Below are 17,103 nucleotides of genomic sequence, written 5' to 3' on the forward strand. Positions count from 1 at the left end.
GGCTGAGGGTTCTGTCTGACGTGCCCTCTCCCCTCAACGACCCGGGCTGAGGGTTCTGTCTGACGTGCCCTCTCCCCTCAACGACCCAGCTTTAAGTGACTTTCCTCTCAGGCCCGAGGTGGGAAGCTCACTCAGGCCAGGGAGGGACTTACCTCCCCCCCCCCACCCCCGCACCTGCCCTGCTCAGGGTGGCCTGGCTCCTGGGCACAGGGATGTCCAGGGGGTCCCGGGCGATCTGCACTGAGCTGCAGAGGTAGGCAGTGGCTGGGGCCCCCACCGGCCCCGCCTGCTCAGCTGAGGCAGGGGGAGCACCTGTCACTATACAGAGGGGTGACTGGGCCCCTGCAGCCCTTCCCCTGTGCGGCGGCTCCCTCGGGGCCTGATCTGCCTCATGGAGCTTTGTGACCCCGCGGGAGAAGTGGCCCACAGTGGGCGGGAGGGCTTGTGCCCCCCAGACCTTTGCCGGCGCAGTGCTGAGCGCCTGGCCGTGGGGGGCTCGGGCTCGGCTGTCTCCCTGCACCGCCCGTCCTCCCTGCTGGACGTGCTGAGCCGGTGCCAGGACCAGGGCGCCACCGCCATGGCCGAAGCCCGCAGAGACACCAGCAGCTCAGAAGAAACAAGCTGCAATGGCCCGCCTGCCAGAGATGGCGGGTTAAACTGGTTTTGAGGTCAGTGAGCAACACCCAAATCCTCCCCGTGCAAACACACTGGCCGCCATCTTCCTCCCGAAAGAGTAAGAAGCTACTGGGCCTTGAGATGGCTTCTCTCAGGTCCCGGTCTGGGTTCCCGCTGCTGTCATGAACTTGTAACAGAACCTCTACCCCACAGTCCTGGTGAGGAGGAGCCAGGAGGCTGAGCCCCCGCCCACAGCCTCCCCTGCCCGGGGGGGGGGAGGGGGGTGGCAGGGGTNGCTTACAGCTCTGGAGTCTCTCAAGTGCAGATTCATAGGCCCCTCCCTGAGCCGCTAACTCGCTGGTCTGTAGTGGGGCCCGGGTCTCTGAAGTTTCCCCCTAGACTTTCCCAGACTGGGCATCTCTGATTTGTTGACTGCCACCTTTCACAGGTCAGCAGCTGGAGTGGAGGGGGTATGGGTGGGACCCTTCTAGGCCCCGCTGTGGGCTCTGGCTGAGTCCCAGAGCAGCACCCAGCCTGTGCTGGCCCCTCTGGGCACCAGGCTGCCTTCTGTAGCNTGAGGGGTTTGGGAAGGAGCAGCATTATTCCTTTTTTAAAAAAAACCTGGCTTCTTTAGGGATTCTTAAATTAAAACCTTATTAAGAATATAAGCAGGATAATAGTGCTTTCTTCCCCACAAGAAGCATCAGAATGAAGAGAATGAAATCTTCCCTAATTCGTGACTCATTAAAGCACTCACGCTCCAAGATAACTCTTTAAAAAGCACGGACTGACTTCTTGCATCATTATTAGTGATGTAATAAGAGGAACCTGATCACTGAGCATGTAGTCCAAGTGCATAGCTTCACATGAGGAAGGACGCACAACTGGCCCCTCTTCCCTGCGGAGAAGTACAGAGGTGCTTTCTGAGGCCCCTCGCCCCCTGGGCTTGTGGCAGAGACTCTCAGACTCTGGCGGAGCCCACGACTGGCTTCAGGATGTCTCTGTTCACAGCGCTCAGAAATCACAACCGTCGGATTCCCTTCTGGCCCAGCGTGAAATCTGTCGGCAGCTACTCCATCCCCGTTCCTCACAGAGGCCTATTTGGGCAGCTCCTGGCTGAAGGGCAGAAAGGGCCTGTGCGTTTGTCTCTTCCTGTTTCCCTTCTCCTAGGTTCTGGACTACACCCAGGTCACTTGGCCCAGAGGCGCTGTCGGTCACCATCACCCTCCGCTGTAATTCCTGCACTCCACTCACACCAGCTGTTTTTGTCCATGTTTATGTGCAGGTTTTTCCTGCTTCAATATTTTACCCACCTCGTGTGTCCTCTGGAGAGGGCACCACCCTGCTCTCTGCCCCCAGGGGCCCGCATCACAGTGCTGTGAGCAGGAGCCCACTCTGCATAAACGTCTGTGGAAGAGGACCACAGCCCAGGGACCACAGCCTGGAGCCCGGGGACCACAGCAGCCACCAGGGAGCTTAGAGTTCAGCCTGTGCCAACATGACGACAGTGAACTGGTAAGTAAACTGCAGTACTGGTGTATGTAAATGAGACACACATTCTCAGACCACAAAGTCGTTGGTCACATGGATGAGATCACAGAAAAGACCCAAGAGTGTGAGCTTTGTGTCAGAAAGTCCACGATTCTGGAGGCCTAGTTACCTGCACTGGTAGCAGTGCAGGTCTGGGCCCCTCAGGATCAGGACTTAGTGGGGACGGGAATCTCAGCTCCCCCGGAGCCAGCTGGGGGAGGTGGCGGGGGGAGGAAACTCAGGGGACACCAAGAAGGTCGCCAAATTACCAGCTTGATCCCAGCTGGAAACTAAGATTCCTCCCAGATCAAAGCCCAGCTCCAAAGAGCCCCCCCCCGCCCCCCCAGTTCCCCCGACAGGCAAGATGCCGGGGGCTGGGGTGGGGGTGGTAGGCGGACACCAGTCCGTTAACTGATAAGCCAACCCTGCAGAGGGCAAAGTCAGTTTAACTTAAAAACACGTTTTTTTTTTTTTTTTAAATCTACTTCTGAAGTAATCGTTTGGGTCCTACTTTCTCTGAATAATTGCGCTTCAGAGCTGAATTTCCAAAAGCAGAAGTTAAAAGCCCCAGGAAGGAGAACTCCGCAGATACCCTGAGCATCAAATGACTTCCTGTGAGAGTGAGGGGCCTGGACACGCCAGAGGTCCCGCCCCCCACCCCCTACCCCCTGGCGTGCACTCATTCCCGACACTTCCCTATTCTGGAAGATGGAGCCAAGGGCGTTCGACTGGCCGCAGGCGTCTCTGAGACCTAGGCCGTTAAAATGACAGATCTGCTGATGCTTCGAAGTTCTGTGGGTGGCTGGAAGGTGCAGAGTACAAAGCAAAACTGATGAGAGAGTGGCCCACCTTGCTGGGTCGGGGAGGTGTGCCGAAAGGCCTCATCAGGGCTGCGCATGGCGTCTGTCCTTCCACAGTCCATCAGTTCTGGTATTTTCTCTGAGTTATGGGCCCCTAAACGCAATCCTTCCCATTTATGCAAAACGTACACACAATCACTAAGAGATTCACGTAGCCGACCCCCCAGTGGCACCTGGGCTTTCTGCCTGGGATGGGCACACACCGTCTACACAGTCTGTCGGGGGCTGCGGGACACAGGTGTGTCCACACCAGCCCCGTGCTTCATGCATGTTCTCTGTACCAGCTGCACGCAGTCCTCAGCTACTTACCTCCCCACCTGCCTGTTTCCTGCATTTCTAACTGCACTTGTGCATCAGAACCTCTTTCCCTCCTGCTTTACTGGTGTAACTTTTTTAAAAATATTTTTTTAATGTTTTATTTCTGAGAGAGAGAGAGAGGCAGCGTGAGCAGGGGAGGGTCACAGAGAGAGGGAGACAGAATCGGAAGCAGGCTCCAGGCTCTGAGCTAGCTGTCAGCACAGAGCCCGACGTGGGGTTCGAACCCACAAACTGTGAGATCATGACCTGAGCCGAAGTTGGATGCTTAACAGACTCAGCCACCCAGGCGCCCCTACTGGTGTAACTTTTAATGTCTGTCACATTCTATGATTTTTGTGTAACTCAGTGACCAACAGTTGTATCACAATACATACCAGACACTGTTTGAAACTCTATATATGAACTCATTTGCTCCTCATAACCACCATGAGAAACAGACTGTTACCATCATTTTAAAGGCACAGGGAGGCTGGGAAGCCTGCTCAAGGCCACACAGCTCACAGGAGGTCTGAGCCCAGCAGGCCGACACTGCTCTGGTTTCGTGCTATTATAATGGCACCTAGCTCTCTGCCGCAGTCACTGCAGCTCTGAGATGCAGATTCTGCTGGGTCACACTTCCATCTCAAGATGGTTTGCTGAGATTTTTCTGATTCTTCGCGAGGCCTCAATTTTGTCCCATCCCACCTGGTGCAGATTTTCTGCTTCTGGTAAATCTCTAAACCGAGGTAGTCTGGCTCTAGAACCCACCACATTCGCCTCTGTGCCGACCTGTGAGCATGATATTAAGTTGCTTACAACTCCAGGAAGGAAGTTTGAGAGTTAATTTGTCTTAAGAAGACAGAGATCCTTGGCTGCCTTCTTCTTCTTTTAAAAGAAGGGCCGCTGAAGGGCACCAGCATCAGAAAATATGGGAAATACGTTGGAACATTAGTTGGCAAAATCGCAAGTCCCCAAATAGCTCACTCGCGGAAAGTCTTGTGATGCACGGGCCACGAAGGAGAGCACCTCCGACAGGCAACCTGAATCTGGCAGCAAAGTGCAGTTCACTAAACACAGAAAGGGGAGTACAGAGAGTCATACATTATTCAGGAACAACGAAAGTTAAAATAAGCGATGTCTTCTTCGTTAGATGAGGAGAGAAAACTGGTAACAGATGTTGCTTAAAAGGCAGCTGAACTGAATAGGTGCGTTTTGGAAACATCCAGATTTGAGTGTGGAGAATGAGAGCATCAGGCCCTGGGGTGCCCGGGGACATCCACAAAGGGGGGTGGCGCGGCATGGCCTGCCACGGGGGATCAGGTCAGAAAGCAGATGTGGAACAGCAGTGCCGTTATAGATGAAAAGAGCCAGAGTCCTTGAGATCTAAGCCGTGAGTAATCCTAAGGAAATAATATACAGAGCAAACACTCGGTTCTTCTGCATGGCCATCCGCGGTGAGCATCATGACCACAGAAAGAGGTGAGGGCAGTGAGTGTGAGGAAGACAGAACGGGTGTCCTTGGCAAGTCACAAAAGTTGGGTCAAGGGGCCACCAATTCTTCATAAGAAAGGGGAAAAAGCATTTTGTGTTTTGGCAAATAATCACATAGAGTATGGTGATTGGTTTGCCCCAAATCAGAGGGCAAATGACTAAGTTTCGTTTAAAAATCAAGTTACTTTCCTGATGGCCTCTTTCACTGAAACAACTAGATTTCTGCGTGTGACGTTATGCTGCAGAATGAAATGCAGAAGGGAACCTTCCATCCACTCCATCTGCTGCAAAATGGTGCCGGGCTGTTCAGCAAAAGAGATGGAGGTGGACCGTCTAATTGTTTTCCATCAGCCCATGATCCTGACACACCCAGTGATGTTACTTTACAAGACATTAATCCAGCTCTTCAGATCACCCAGATGACCAAGTGTGCGGTCTGCAGCGAGGCACTTCCTGGACAAGACTGTCACACCATCACCTACTCAGGAACTGGCCCCCTCTTGACCTGACTGCAGGAAGTATGTGCCGGGGCCTCAGGACGTGAGCCCCTTTTCTCTCTGGAAGCCCTGGGTGGGGGTGGGGGAGTGTATTATTCTCTCACCGCAGAAGGGTCCCTTAGGAGGTGAGACCCAGAGAGGCTTGTCACCGGCCAAGGCCAATGATGACCCAGGCAACTCTCATCTTTATCTGTATGTCCTAGGTTGACAGGTAGGGACACGCCAGGGCTCAGGGCTCAGGCTGCGAGTGGAGCAGGAGCAGGCCAGAGGACCCCCGCAGAAGGTAGGCACCACCGGCCACTCCGGAGAAACCCCGCAAGCTCCTTCCGTACAAGCCACGGCTCTGTGGCATTTACAGACCCCGTGGCTGAGACGTCAACAATTTGGTTGGTTCGAGGCGCTACACAGAGGCTTATTTAAGAGCCCAAAGAACAGAAAAAAACACTACTGATTATTTGATTAACTGCAGAAATCAAAGGTCTCTAACAGGACCCTGAGCGTGGGGTGAGCGGGTGGTGTGGGGGTCGCTGGGGGGGACCCAGGGCCCAGCCCCCCACAGGGGTCCTGAGTCCAGGAGCACGGGAGGCCGGATTTCACTGTGGCGTGGAACAGAAACCCGACACTTTAGAAAATAAAGGACTGAGGCAAACATCCCGCTGAATTAAATGGAGGAGACAGGCTACTGCCCACACCAGGGTTTCAGCCAGAGATGGTTTTTTTAAACTTTAAAATAAAAATTTTCCTCAAATATTAAGGGGGAATAACTTTTAATCTAAGAAAGCAATGCCATCCCTATGAGGACCGAGGCAGCAGGATGAGTGGGGATGGCCGTATGGGTCAGAGACAGAGGTCTGACCTCTGTCAGGTCTCTGTCCCGAGAGGCACCCGCACCCCTTTCTGGGTGCCCGCCATGGGGGCTGGGGACACGCAGGCACGGCGAGGGCTCCCGGCCACCGCAGATCGGCCCCAGCCTTCAGACGCGCCTTGCCCATCACCGAAGACTGGAAAGATGCTTGTGAAACTCCGGCCAGGCTGCAGGCCACAGAGAAGGCACAAGTGAAACTCCGGCCAGGCTGCAGGCCACAGAGAAGGCGCAAGTGCCCCCCACTGTCTTTAGGATGTCCCCAGCACGGTGGGGTGGTTGTCCCCCATTAAACTCAATGGCTCTTCGATAAACACAGACATCTCTAACCTCTGTCAATCTAGTATTCCACAATCAGTATGACAACTAGAACCAAATAAAACCAAACCAAGAATTAGAACACGGTGACTTTGACCCCTCGACATCGCCTCCACTGCCTGAGAGACTGGTGAGCTTTCTTCCCCCCGGGGCAGGGTCCCCTCCCCAGCAGGTAAGGATGGCTGCCCTGGGTGCCCGGGCTGTGAACCAGGACAGCCACCATCGGGTCCCTCTGGAGAAGCCTGGGCAAAGCCGGGGCCAGGGACGGTCTACCTGATCATACTTGATCTTTTTCTCTAAGAAAAACACCCTACAAGGCAGGGGCTCTAGCCTTCGCTCACCTGACATCCTTTTCCCTCAGCAGCGATGCCTACTTATTTCCGTCTCTAAGCCTCATTAAATAGAAAAATTACTGCTTTCCCCTAAATCTTTTATTTCACTTTCCTCCCCATCATCTACATCCCCTCCTGGGTGAGCGGCAGTGACCGTAACCGACCCTGACGGCTGAAGAAGGTGACAGGAACGCCTCACTGCTGTGCCTCAGGGTCCTGAGCACATTGAGGCTGCTGGGGTTCCCTGAAATACAGAACGGAAGTGATTGCAGGGACTGAAACCCTCAGCACCAAACCACCACGGTCTTTCCATGAACTTTCCTCCAGGTGGAGGGTCCAGGTCAGACTGTGTAGCAGGTGGAGTTAGTACAGGAAGCTGGGAGAGGTTTTTAAAGCTCATGTTATTTTTTTTAATGGTTAAAAATATAGGCATGGAATTCATCGCTTCTATAAGAAAGGACTCTTGCAAATGTGTCTCTGAGAGCAAAGAAATCCAAGACCCTGGTGTGGTCAGAACACAGAGCCTGGACGAAGAAAGTGGCACACTGACTGCTGACGCCCCACACACAGTCTAGTCAGACCACAGAGGTCTTCCCCAGGTGTGTGTGTGTGCTTAGGGGACATGTGGCCTGGTGTGTGTTGGAGTTACGTTAACCGAGATGGGGTTTCCCCAGGAGCGTTGATTGTGGAGTCTCGTTGAAATGAGCTATGGAACCAATGCTGGACTAGCCACTCAGCGCATTGCACACATACCCTCCAGGGCTTGAGGAGTAGTGCTCCCGGGATGCCCCAACCAGAGGGGAGTACCAGCTGGTGAGGCTCTGAAAGGCAGCGGGTACACGTGCACGGGCTCTTCCCTGTTTCCGACTGTATTCCAAAGGCTCTTTTGGGTTCCCTCCAAAATAACAAATACACAAGAGCAGCTACTTTAGTTTTCTGTATGCAGCACCACAGGCCCACTTTGTCCACGTAATGGACATACCAAAGTACAAAAGTTCTGACTGTTCTTAGGCTCTAATGGCACAAATGAACTTAGAAGATATTCCTGTTTTTTTTCCGCCACAAATGAACTTAGAAGATATTCTTGGTCCTTTGAATGAGGTCAATATTACCAAATTCAACTGTGCTTTGGCAAAAAAAAAAGGAGGGGGGGTGAAAGAAAGAAAAGAATTATTTGCACATTCAGAAAGAAGAAAAGCCAGGACAAAAACGTTGCAGTTCCATCCACATACCACATGCAGAAGAGCATGCACACAGAGGGACCGGTGGTAAGATGGCACTTCAAGAGGCTCCTAAAACCAGAAGGAAAGAAGCTAGGTCCAAATCCTTCATTCCAGTTCCATCTGGTTCTAGGTCTAAAAACATGGCTGAATTCCAGTGGTGAGAGCAGCAATGGCTTCTGTTCCCATCTCACACTTTTCAGAATCTGGAAAGTTCTAGAAAAATGGAGTCTAGTGACCGTGCTGTCTTCAGTGCGACCTATGGAAGAGCTCACAGTTTGGGTTAAGCTCTCAGCCAGCGGGATCCTGCTTAAGGGGCATGGCCGCAGACACAGCTTTCTAACCCAGTCCCCGTATACAGAGTGTCAGAACCCTGCCTCCTTGCTTGGCTGTTTAGAAACATGAGCTGATCCACCTAATAGGTGCTGAATTAAACATGCCTCCAAATACTCAGTTCCTCCTCTACCATTACTGCTATTTCCTTGCATCAAGCCAAGAACAGCAGGGAGTGAAGAGATAAGCTGTTTGCTGACAGGGGAACCCCTGGTAAAAGTAATAAAATACAGATGATTTTTGCCTATCACCCGTACGACCTGCAGGTCATTTTGTTAAGAGGACATGGGATAAATGTTTTCGGAGCACACGGCCAGGTTTTAGTGAAGGGATTCTGTGTCACCTAGCTAAGTCTGCAGCTGAGTCACAGTTAAGTCACATGGTTCTGGGAGGGGGAAGCAAATCAGTGTTTCCACAACTTGTTTGGGACAAGCCGAAGAAACGAGCTTGACCAAATCTGTAATCATGCGGCTGTACCAGGCTGTGGGTATATACTGCATAGTTTTTTGCCCTTTGAACTGAGCATTCTGGGTAAGAATGTGGCAAAGCACGTGGATAAGTATCTTTCATGCTTAACTGAAAGGGCATGAAAACCACTGGAAGATAAAACACCCATAAGGTTAACAACAGAAGCCCGTGGACAAAGCCCCAGCGCCCTTATTGTCAAGAAGGAACTGGCATCAGTATCGAGACTTCTCTGGTGTGCTAGAAAAGCCAGTCACTCCCCGGGCACGCACAATGCGGCAGCCAGATGTCCGGGGCCGAGAGGAAGCGAGGGCTAACCGCAAGAGGAAAACATGCACCGGGCGGAAACGGAACAAAACAAAACAGTGGGGTGAGTCAGAGCTGAAAGGCCTCGACGCAATGAGAAGACAGCTATTTCCAAACCAAGCCCTCGGCAGGTGCCGATGCCCCCCCACCAAGAACGGCTTGCGAAGAACGGGGCCTGGGCCACAGTTCTCCAGTTCATCCCACCAACCCCCCCAGCTAACTACCCCAGTGACTGAGGAGCTTACAGCCCCTGGGACAGCGCCACAGACGCCAGGGTCTCTGGCTCCCCGGTGGACACACCTGGACCTTGAGCCCACCCCTTGGGTCTTCCTTCCCAGTGCTCCCCGGCCCCCTCCCTGCCCCGTTCTGCCCTTCCGCCCTGCACAGTACAAGCTGCTGCACCTTGCAAAATAAATCTTGGAGATAGTTCTATATCAGGAATTGTAGGAAGCTCTTTTTCTTCTGGATGCCTGCAGAATTTGTATGGATGGGACAATTCATTTAACGAGTCCCTAAACCACAGTGTCCCTGTAAACATGTGAACATATCCGGGGAGTAAATTCTTGAGCTTTTCTTTAGGCTATTAAACACTCTACTGTCTCTCAATAAACAGACAAAATTCTTCCCTCCACCCCTTACCCCCATTCTGGCTCCCCAACCACCCCATCGTGGCACCCAGCCAGTGAACCCACTGAAAAAGATCCCTCTACGGTCCCCAGGCTGCCATATTGCCAAATCCAAGGCCGGTCTCTGGTCTTCATCCGATGCGTTCATGGCTGCACCAGACATCCTGCCTCCACCGCCCTTCAGACATTGCTGCCTGTGACTGTAACGTGACCCCTCACCTAGCCCTCCAGACCTCCCATCTCCCTCTGCCCCATGTCCAGCCTCTTCTGGAAGCAGTCCTCAAGCTCCAGGCTCCCTGTTCACTTTAGACCAGCACCACCGGCCGGAACATTCTATGATGACAGGAAGGTTTTATTAGCACTTAAAACGTAGTCAGTGCAACTAGGAGCTGGATGTTTAATTTGATCTAATTTGACTAACTTAAAAGTAAATGGCCACGGGTGGCTGGAGGCTACCGTGGACAGTGCTCTCCCTGAGACCGCACATCCCAGCTGGGCCACCACCTGCATGCAGGGCATGCACACATCCCTACGCCCAGCTCGGACGTCCTTCCCAACTCACACAATCACTGCCCAGCTGACATCTTCCCTTGAAGGCCACTAAACGGAAAAATGAAATTTGAGATCATCTCTCCTGAAGCCAGGCTGTCTGCCTGCTTAGGGAAGTGCCCACCTCACAGCTCAGGAGCCTCGGAAAGCCAAGTGTGGTTGACTCCATCTCCCGATCGTTCCTGACGCGTCTGCACTCCTCTTGATCACTGTCACGTGAATCCATCCTGGAACTGGTGCGACGGCCTCACTACTGGCCTTGCATTCCCTCCGACGACCCCCTAGTCCTCACAGGTACGCCACGCTCAGCAGGCCATGGTACAGCCGGAGCACTCACTTATTCATCCATTAGACAAATGCAGAGTCCCAGGTGCATCCTAACCATGCTAGGCGCCACGCAGACGCCAGGGATCCTCCGAACCCCCAAAGTCAAGTTTGGGGCCAGCAGCGAGACGAGCAGGGCTGAGGCCTGGGTAAGGACTAGGAGTTAGTTGGGGGAAATGAGGCAGTAGTGATCCATTCTACTTGGGGCCAGGAAAGGCTGGAGAAGCAAGCACTTGACCAAGAGTCATCAAGGGAAGGTGTCTACTGAGCAGTCACTGAAAGGGGACTTTGTGAGCAGGGAGAATGTGACAAAGGATGAAGGTGGCAGAAAAATCCAGAGAAAGACAGGGCAGGAGAGGTGGCCAGGACTGGACCCAGGAGGCCTCAGGGTCACGCCCCTCTGTTCTGGACAGTATTCATGCAGCCTCTGGTTACGTAAGCTCCTCTGGCAGCCGAGCCGCTAGCTCACTGGAATTTGCAGCCAAGGAGACGGCCTGCTTTCTTCACGTGTTTTTCGTGTGGTCAGATTTTTTTTTTTTTTTGCCTGTGCATTTGTGATTGATTTTTTTAAAAAATAAAAGACTTTCAGTTTATCCTGATTAAATTTTAACCTCCCCTTTTTGACCTTTGTCACTGTAGCCTGTCATAGTCTTTTTGAAGGCCTTCATCCAAGCGCCTCCTGCTGCCTTTCCGCCATCTTCACTGTTGGTCTTCATCTCAGGCACCCCCACCTTGTGTGCATTTTTCTGACACTCAGAGCTGACACTTGAACCTATCCTAACAAGATACGCTCCCTTTGACTGCCACCTAGTGCCTTCCTCCCTGCCTGGTCTTTAGCTCTTCACCGCTCTAAGAGCCTACCTTTCACTCTGGAAGTCGGCAGTGCCAGGTGCTTTCTTGGTTTCCCGGATAGTCAGGGCATGAGCTAGTAAATGAATTCTGCTAGGTATGGGGGNTTTCCCTTCTTAATATAAAGAGACTCTGAGGAGAAGCCACCTTCCCCCACCCCTGCCTTTCAGTAAGAGTGTGTGAAGGTATTATGCCGGGAGCTGTGGCATCCATGTGCGACCATGATGAAAGCCAAGATACTGACCATGGCCACATGGAACGAGAGCCAAAACCTACCCAGCTCCTCGGTGCCTTCACTGGGCTGTTCCTTCAACCCCGGGACTGGCCCACTAATGACTTATTGTCATATTACACCTCAAGTTCATTGAATAACTTTTATTCTTTATATGGAAACAACTCGGAAAGCTCCCGGGCTATGAAAGTCCCTAGGTCTCATCATTACTTCTGTTCTCCTGCAAGTTACGAGGCATCTTCCTGATTAAATAGGTCGTACCTGCGGTTTATAATTCTATGTAGACAGAAGGCTTTGTCCGGGCATGTTTTCTCCCTTAAATTACCAAGTTCTCTTGATCACGCTGGTCAGTTTTCTGACAAGTTCATTCTTGTGAATTTTGAGGTACTTTCTACTGGTCATTCTACTCTGACGTTTTAAGCCTTGTTTAGAAACCCCAATCATGGGACCATTCCATGCAGCCATTTGTCTCCCTTTCCGTCCAGTTACAAGCCTTGACCTCCAGCGTGGACCAGCACCTGGCCTCCCTCCTGCGGGGGCTCCGGCATCAGGATGGAAGCCGCCTGCGAGCTGAGCTCCCCAAGGCCCTCCGGCGCAGCCCCTTCCTCCCACGTCCTCAGCAGAGCCCTGTGCGTGCTGGCCTCTGCCCCTCCTCCACTCCCAGAGCTCTTCCCTCCTCATCTGCCCTTTCCACCGAGGGCAGTCGGGCCTGCTGGCTGCCCCCCGCCCCCCACAACTACACTACACACAAGCCTAGAGCCAGAGCTGGCAGAGGAGGAGGGTTGGGGGGAAAGGTGTGAACGCTCACACTTCACTTTCCGGAGGGCTGGGGGGAGTTCAGGGCGACGGAAGGGCTGATGCATGTGGGCGGCTCAGCCTTCACATTCGGGCCAAAGGGACAGCACCCTTCTTGCTTGGCAGGGCCCTCACGCTTGTGTCCTCTGGTCCCACCTGTGGGCACCGCGGCTGCGTGTCACCTGGCCCTGAGGCCTGGTGTGCAGCGACTCCTTGAAGGGTCCGGTCCTCCCCTCTGTGGGAAACACATCACCAGTAGCTCTGCACTTTTCTTCTTCCCTGTGTCAAATTCTTCCACCCTCACCTCTTGACTCTAAGCCTCTTCAGGATATTTGTTTTCTTGGCTTCCTTCCTGGACTTTTTCCATCCTGCACACGAATGTTTAATCCCCTCTAAAATGTTGGAGCCTAGACTCCTAGCGAAAACATCAGCTAGCTTTTAGAGGAAACAAACAAACAAAACAACCCTTACACTTGCATGTAGTTTTTACACATGATAGAACTGCACCCATGCAGGGGGAGTGAGCAGGAGGCCCGTCCGTCACTCCGCACCCCTGCGGGAGCAGCGACACCGCCCGTGGGGCCCCCCCGCCGCCCTGCCCCTGGTCCTCACAGAGCTTCCCTCTAATACTCGTGGTAACTGATCTGCGCAAAGTGAGCTTGGGTCTTAGGACAGAAACACAGGGCTGCTTCCCAACCACTGTTCTTCCCGGTTCCCTCAGTGTCTGTATTTTCCAGCATTCGAGGAAGGTGCAGCTGACCCTTGAACAATGCGGTTTGAATCGCGCTGGGCCACTACCCATGGATCGTTTCCGACAAATACAGCTCAGTCCAGCAGCTGTCTTCTCCTTACGGTTTTAATAACACTTTCTTCTCTCTAGGCTACTCCAGTACAAGAATGCAGCGCATAATGCATATTAACACACAAAATATGTATTAGTCGACGATGCGTGTTATCCAGTCACACAGTAAGCTATTAGCAGTTAAGTTGTGGGGCGATCAAAAGTTATATACAAACTTTCAACTGCATGGTGGGGGTCGGTGCCCCTACCCCTGTGTCGTTCATGGGTCAACGGTGTGTTTCTCTGTGGCTTTTCTTGAAAATGGTTTTTATTATTTATTTTTAATAGTTTATTGTCACATACAGTGTAGTCTTGGCTTCAGGAGTAGATGCCGTGATTTGAAAACAGTTTTTAGGGGCGCCTGGGTGGCTCAGTTGGTTAAGCGTCCGACTTCGGCTCAGGTCATGATCTCACGGTTCGTGGGTTTGAGCCCCGCGTCGGGCTGTGTGCTGACAGCTCAGAACCTGGAGCCTGTTTCAGATTCTGTGTCTCCCTCTCTCTCTGCCCCTCCCCCGCTCATGTTCTGTCTCTATCTCAAAAATAAAATACAACTATTAAAAAAAAAGAAAACAGTTTTTAGATTTAAGGACACTACGATTTTGCTGGACTTGTTCGCCACTCCGCTTCTGCTCTGTCTGGTGAGGAAGGGGCAGGAGCTGTGGGGAGGCCGCTGGGGGCGATGCAGCACACCTCCTCCCCACGGAGACTAATAATCTGTGTCTGAGAGGCCCCTGGATGGTCTTCTAGCAGCTTCTCCTGCCATTCTTTTAGCTTTCTCATTATACAACAGATTCTGAAAAGCATGTTTTCAATTTTGATGAAGTGCCATTTATTGATTTGTTCTTTTATGGACTGGGCTTCAGGGGCTGTATCGAAGAAATCTTTGCCTAGTGCAAGTCACAACGATTTCATCCCGTGCCTTTTTCTAGAAGATTTATACTTTAGGTTTTCTGTTTAGGTTTATGAGCCATTTTGGTATGAAGCATGGGTCCCAGTTCATGTCTTTCTTTCTGGGATGTGGATAGCCGATTGTTTCCACACCGTTTGTTGACGAGACGTTCTCTCTCTACTGCCCCATTTCTGTGCCTTTGTCAAAACTGAGCACCTCCTGGTTTCTTTCTCATACTATTGGTTTTCTTCAAATATCTGATGCTTGTAGGTTGGGTCACGTTTCTGAAAGAAGGACCAGGTGGTCTTTGGTGACCTACTCCACCCAAGACTGGGTGACGAGAATGGGCACTTTCCAGGGGTTTCCTCTCATCATGTCTCATCCATCTCCCCCATCCTCCCTCCAGACAGGCAGCGGGGGCTCTGGACAGACTCTAAGTACGCACACACCAGTGAGCCTGCACCTCTGTGGGGGGGGGAGGGTGAGGGCAGCTAGTAGGTGACCTGCAGGTTTCGTGAGGGGCTGCTTGAATCCGGGGTGCCATGCATTCCTTGGGTCCCCTCTCTATGGGTCATGGAGGTCCACAGTAGCCTGGACGTCCCTCAGAGCCCCCAAGCTCCTCCCATAAGCACCTACCCCAATCTTCTCCCGCTGAGGAGGTGGTGCCCCCTTGACAGGCCGCCTGAAGCTTTCCCCCTGGCTCTCCCCTGGCTGGACAGCCTCCAGCTCGGGGCTGCTCTCCCCAGCCAGCAGCCGCCGTGTTCGCAAGGGCTGCGGCGTCTCTGCTCCACTTCTCTGTCCCCCTGTCTTTCCTACTTCCTATTTACCAGAAATTTCCCAACGTTTTTTGGTTAGCTGATAGGTAGTACACTATCTTGTTTCCCTGCCTTTTTGATTTATGATTTTCTCATGTTTCTCCTTTGGTGGAAATATGGTTTCTGGAGGAGCCAGAAGTAACTGGGAAGTCTGATGAGACGGTAACAAACCTGAGGGACGTGTGGACGCGTTTTCCCGTAGAATGTTCGCCAGTCACCCCCAGACGCAGAGAGCATGGGAGAGCCCGCCGCGCCGCCCTCTCCCTCCTCACGTCCTTAGAAAGCTCTCTGGCCTTGGGAGACTGCGCAGGGCAGGCAGCGGTCACGGGCATGGCCTGGCGGAGAGCAGGGGTGCTGGAAACCACGGGCGGCAGGACATCCCTTGTCAAGAATCAAGCCACAGTCTGTCATGACAAGACCTTTTTCTGTTCTCCTTAATCATCTTTCACAGTGAACTGGAGTTGACCTTGGGCGGTTTCTGAAGAAAAGCACCCGTGTGTGTATTTCTACGACCTAGTTAGTAATTGAGAGTTCTAGTTTTAAAAAAAACAAAAAATGATATTGAGAGGATTTTTTTTTTTTTTGGGGGGGGTCCTAAAAGTACCAACAATCTTGGCTCCACAGACCACTTGAGTTTCCGGAGTATCTGATCCTGAGACAGGCCCCACGGCAAGTGACGGCCCCTCACTATCAGACGCTCTCCAGCACACAGCCTCCTCCTGATCTGAAGGAGAACGTAGCTTCAACAACAAAATAAAAAACTTCAAAATTTCACATTTCCTTCTAGGCTCAAATCTGGTTCTGAAATCATTCTGGGTAAAGATACATTACATTTTGAAAAGAGGGAAAACAGGAAAAAGCAAACACAAAGTACGCCACAAACGGACTGAAAGTCTTGCTCCTTTTGTTCCCGGGCCTCTGCTTATACTGTCAGACTCTCCTGTTGACTCTGATCTGGCTGTTTACACACATTTTTAATTTGTTCAGTCACGTCACGGACCAGCAGCGACATGGTTCAGTTTGTGTCACGCAAAGTGGAGCGTTACAAAAAAGTCCCAGACCATTTTCAGGTTGGAAAAACTAATGGGTTGAAATTGGAACAATTCTACATGATCGATTTTTTTTTTTTATTCTAGTTACAGAACGCAGTTCTTTCTGTAAGGGTAAAAATGTTCGGTACTAGCATCAAAGGCATAAATACAAATATACCCCAGTATCTCCTCACCTTCCCCTTTCGTTCTTTGAAGGACCAGAAGCCACCACAGGTTTTGCTTCGGGGTTGGCTGTCGCCTCCTCTGGAGTGCGAGCCAGGCTGGGGCACTGCTACCTTCCCGCTCTGACCCGGAGAAGCCGCCCCTGCGCCCCAGGGGAAAGCACGGGCTGGGCCCGCAGGCTGCGTTGGGCTCGCAGAGCCCGGACTACCCCCCGGCAGGCTTTTCCCTCCGCTCAGTGGCTGCAAAACCCGGGGCACAACAGACGCCCCGTTCCCTGGCCCGCCCGGCACACCTGCTTATTTACTGGTTTTCCTTAAAGCAAATGGACACAAACCGAAAATTCAATTCTCATAAATCTAGGCCGTATTGCTCTTCCTATTCAAAACCATACACTATTTCACAAACACACGGAGTTGGGAAGAATGACAGAACCCTCCCTCCCCCCAACACGGCTAACACAACGGATTCCGCCTTGGCCGCCCCATCTTCTACCCCAGCCCCACACCCCCAGAGGACCACTGCCCTGGTTTGGCGCTCCCCACCCCCACGTGGTCTCCTCCTCAGACGTGTTACACCGACACGGGGCTGGCACTGCTGCCACGTGTGCGAGCTCCACGTCAGCGACAGCGCGACAGCGCGACAGCGCAGGCTCCCGGCGCGCTGGGCTGCTGGCCCCCCGCCCCCGCTGCAGGGCGCGCCCCCACCTGTGCCCTCCGTCCCACAGCTGCCCAAGCGGGTGCTGAGGAGGGACATGCCGTCACCTGTCCCCTCTTCGAGCCCGTCGGAGACACACCTGGGTGCCCTCGCGGGGCGTAACTGGACGACCCACACCTCACGCGGGGC

At 52.6% G+C, this 17,103-nt stretch overlaps 1 protein-coding gene and 1 long non-coding RNA gene across 2 annotated transcripts in view; one reads left to right on the forward strand and one right to left on the reverse strand.

Annotated features, from left to right (window-relative positions):
• ANO10 (anoctamin 10) overlaps positions 1–17,103 on the reverse strand; it is a 223,570-nt gene that overhangs the window by 1,976 nt on the left and 204,491 nt on the right. The window lies entirely within an intron of this gene.
• Positions 1,536–6,044, forward strand: LOC144223686 (uncharacterized). The gene is made up of 3 exons (XR_013332783.1): positions 1,536–2,130; positions 5,012–5,311; positions 5,494–6,044. It is a non-coding gene; the product is annotated as an uncharacterized LOC144223686 (long non-coding RNA).

The sequence above is a fragment of the Crocuta crocuta genome, unplaced genomic scaffold (assembly GCF_008692635.1).
Source record: "Crocuta crocuta isolate KB4526 unplaced genomic scaffold, BGI_CrCroc_1.0 scaffold70, whole genome shotgun sequence".
NCBI lineage: Eukaryota > Metazoa > Chordata > Mammalia > Carnivora > Hyaenidae > Crocuta > Crocuta crocuta.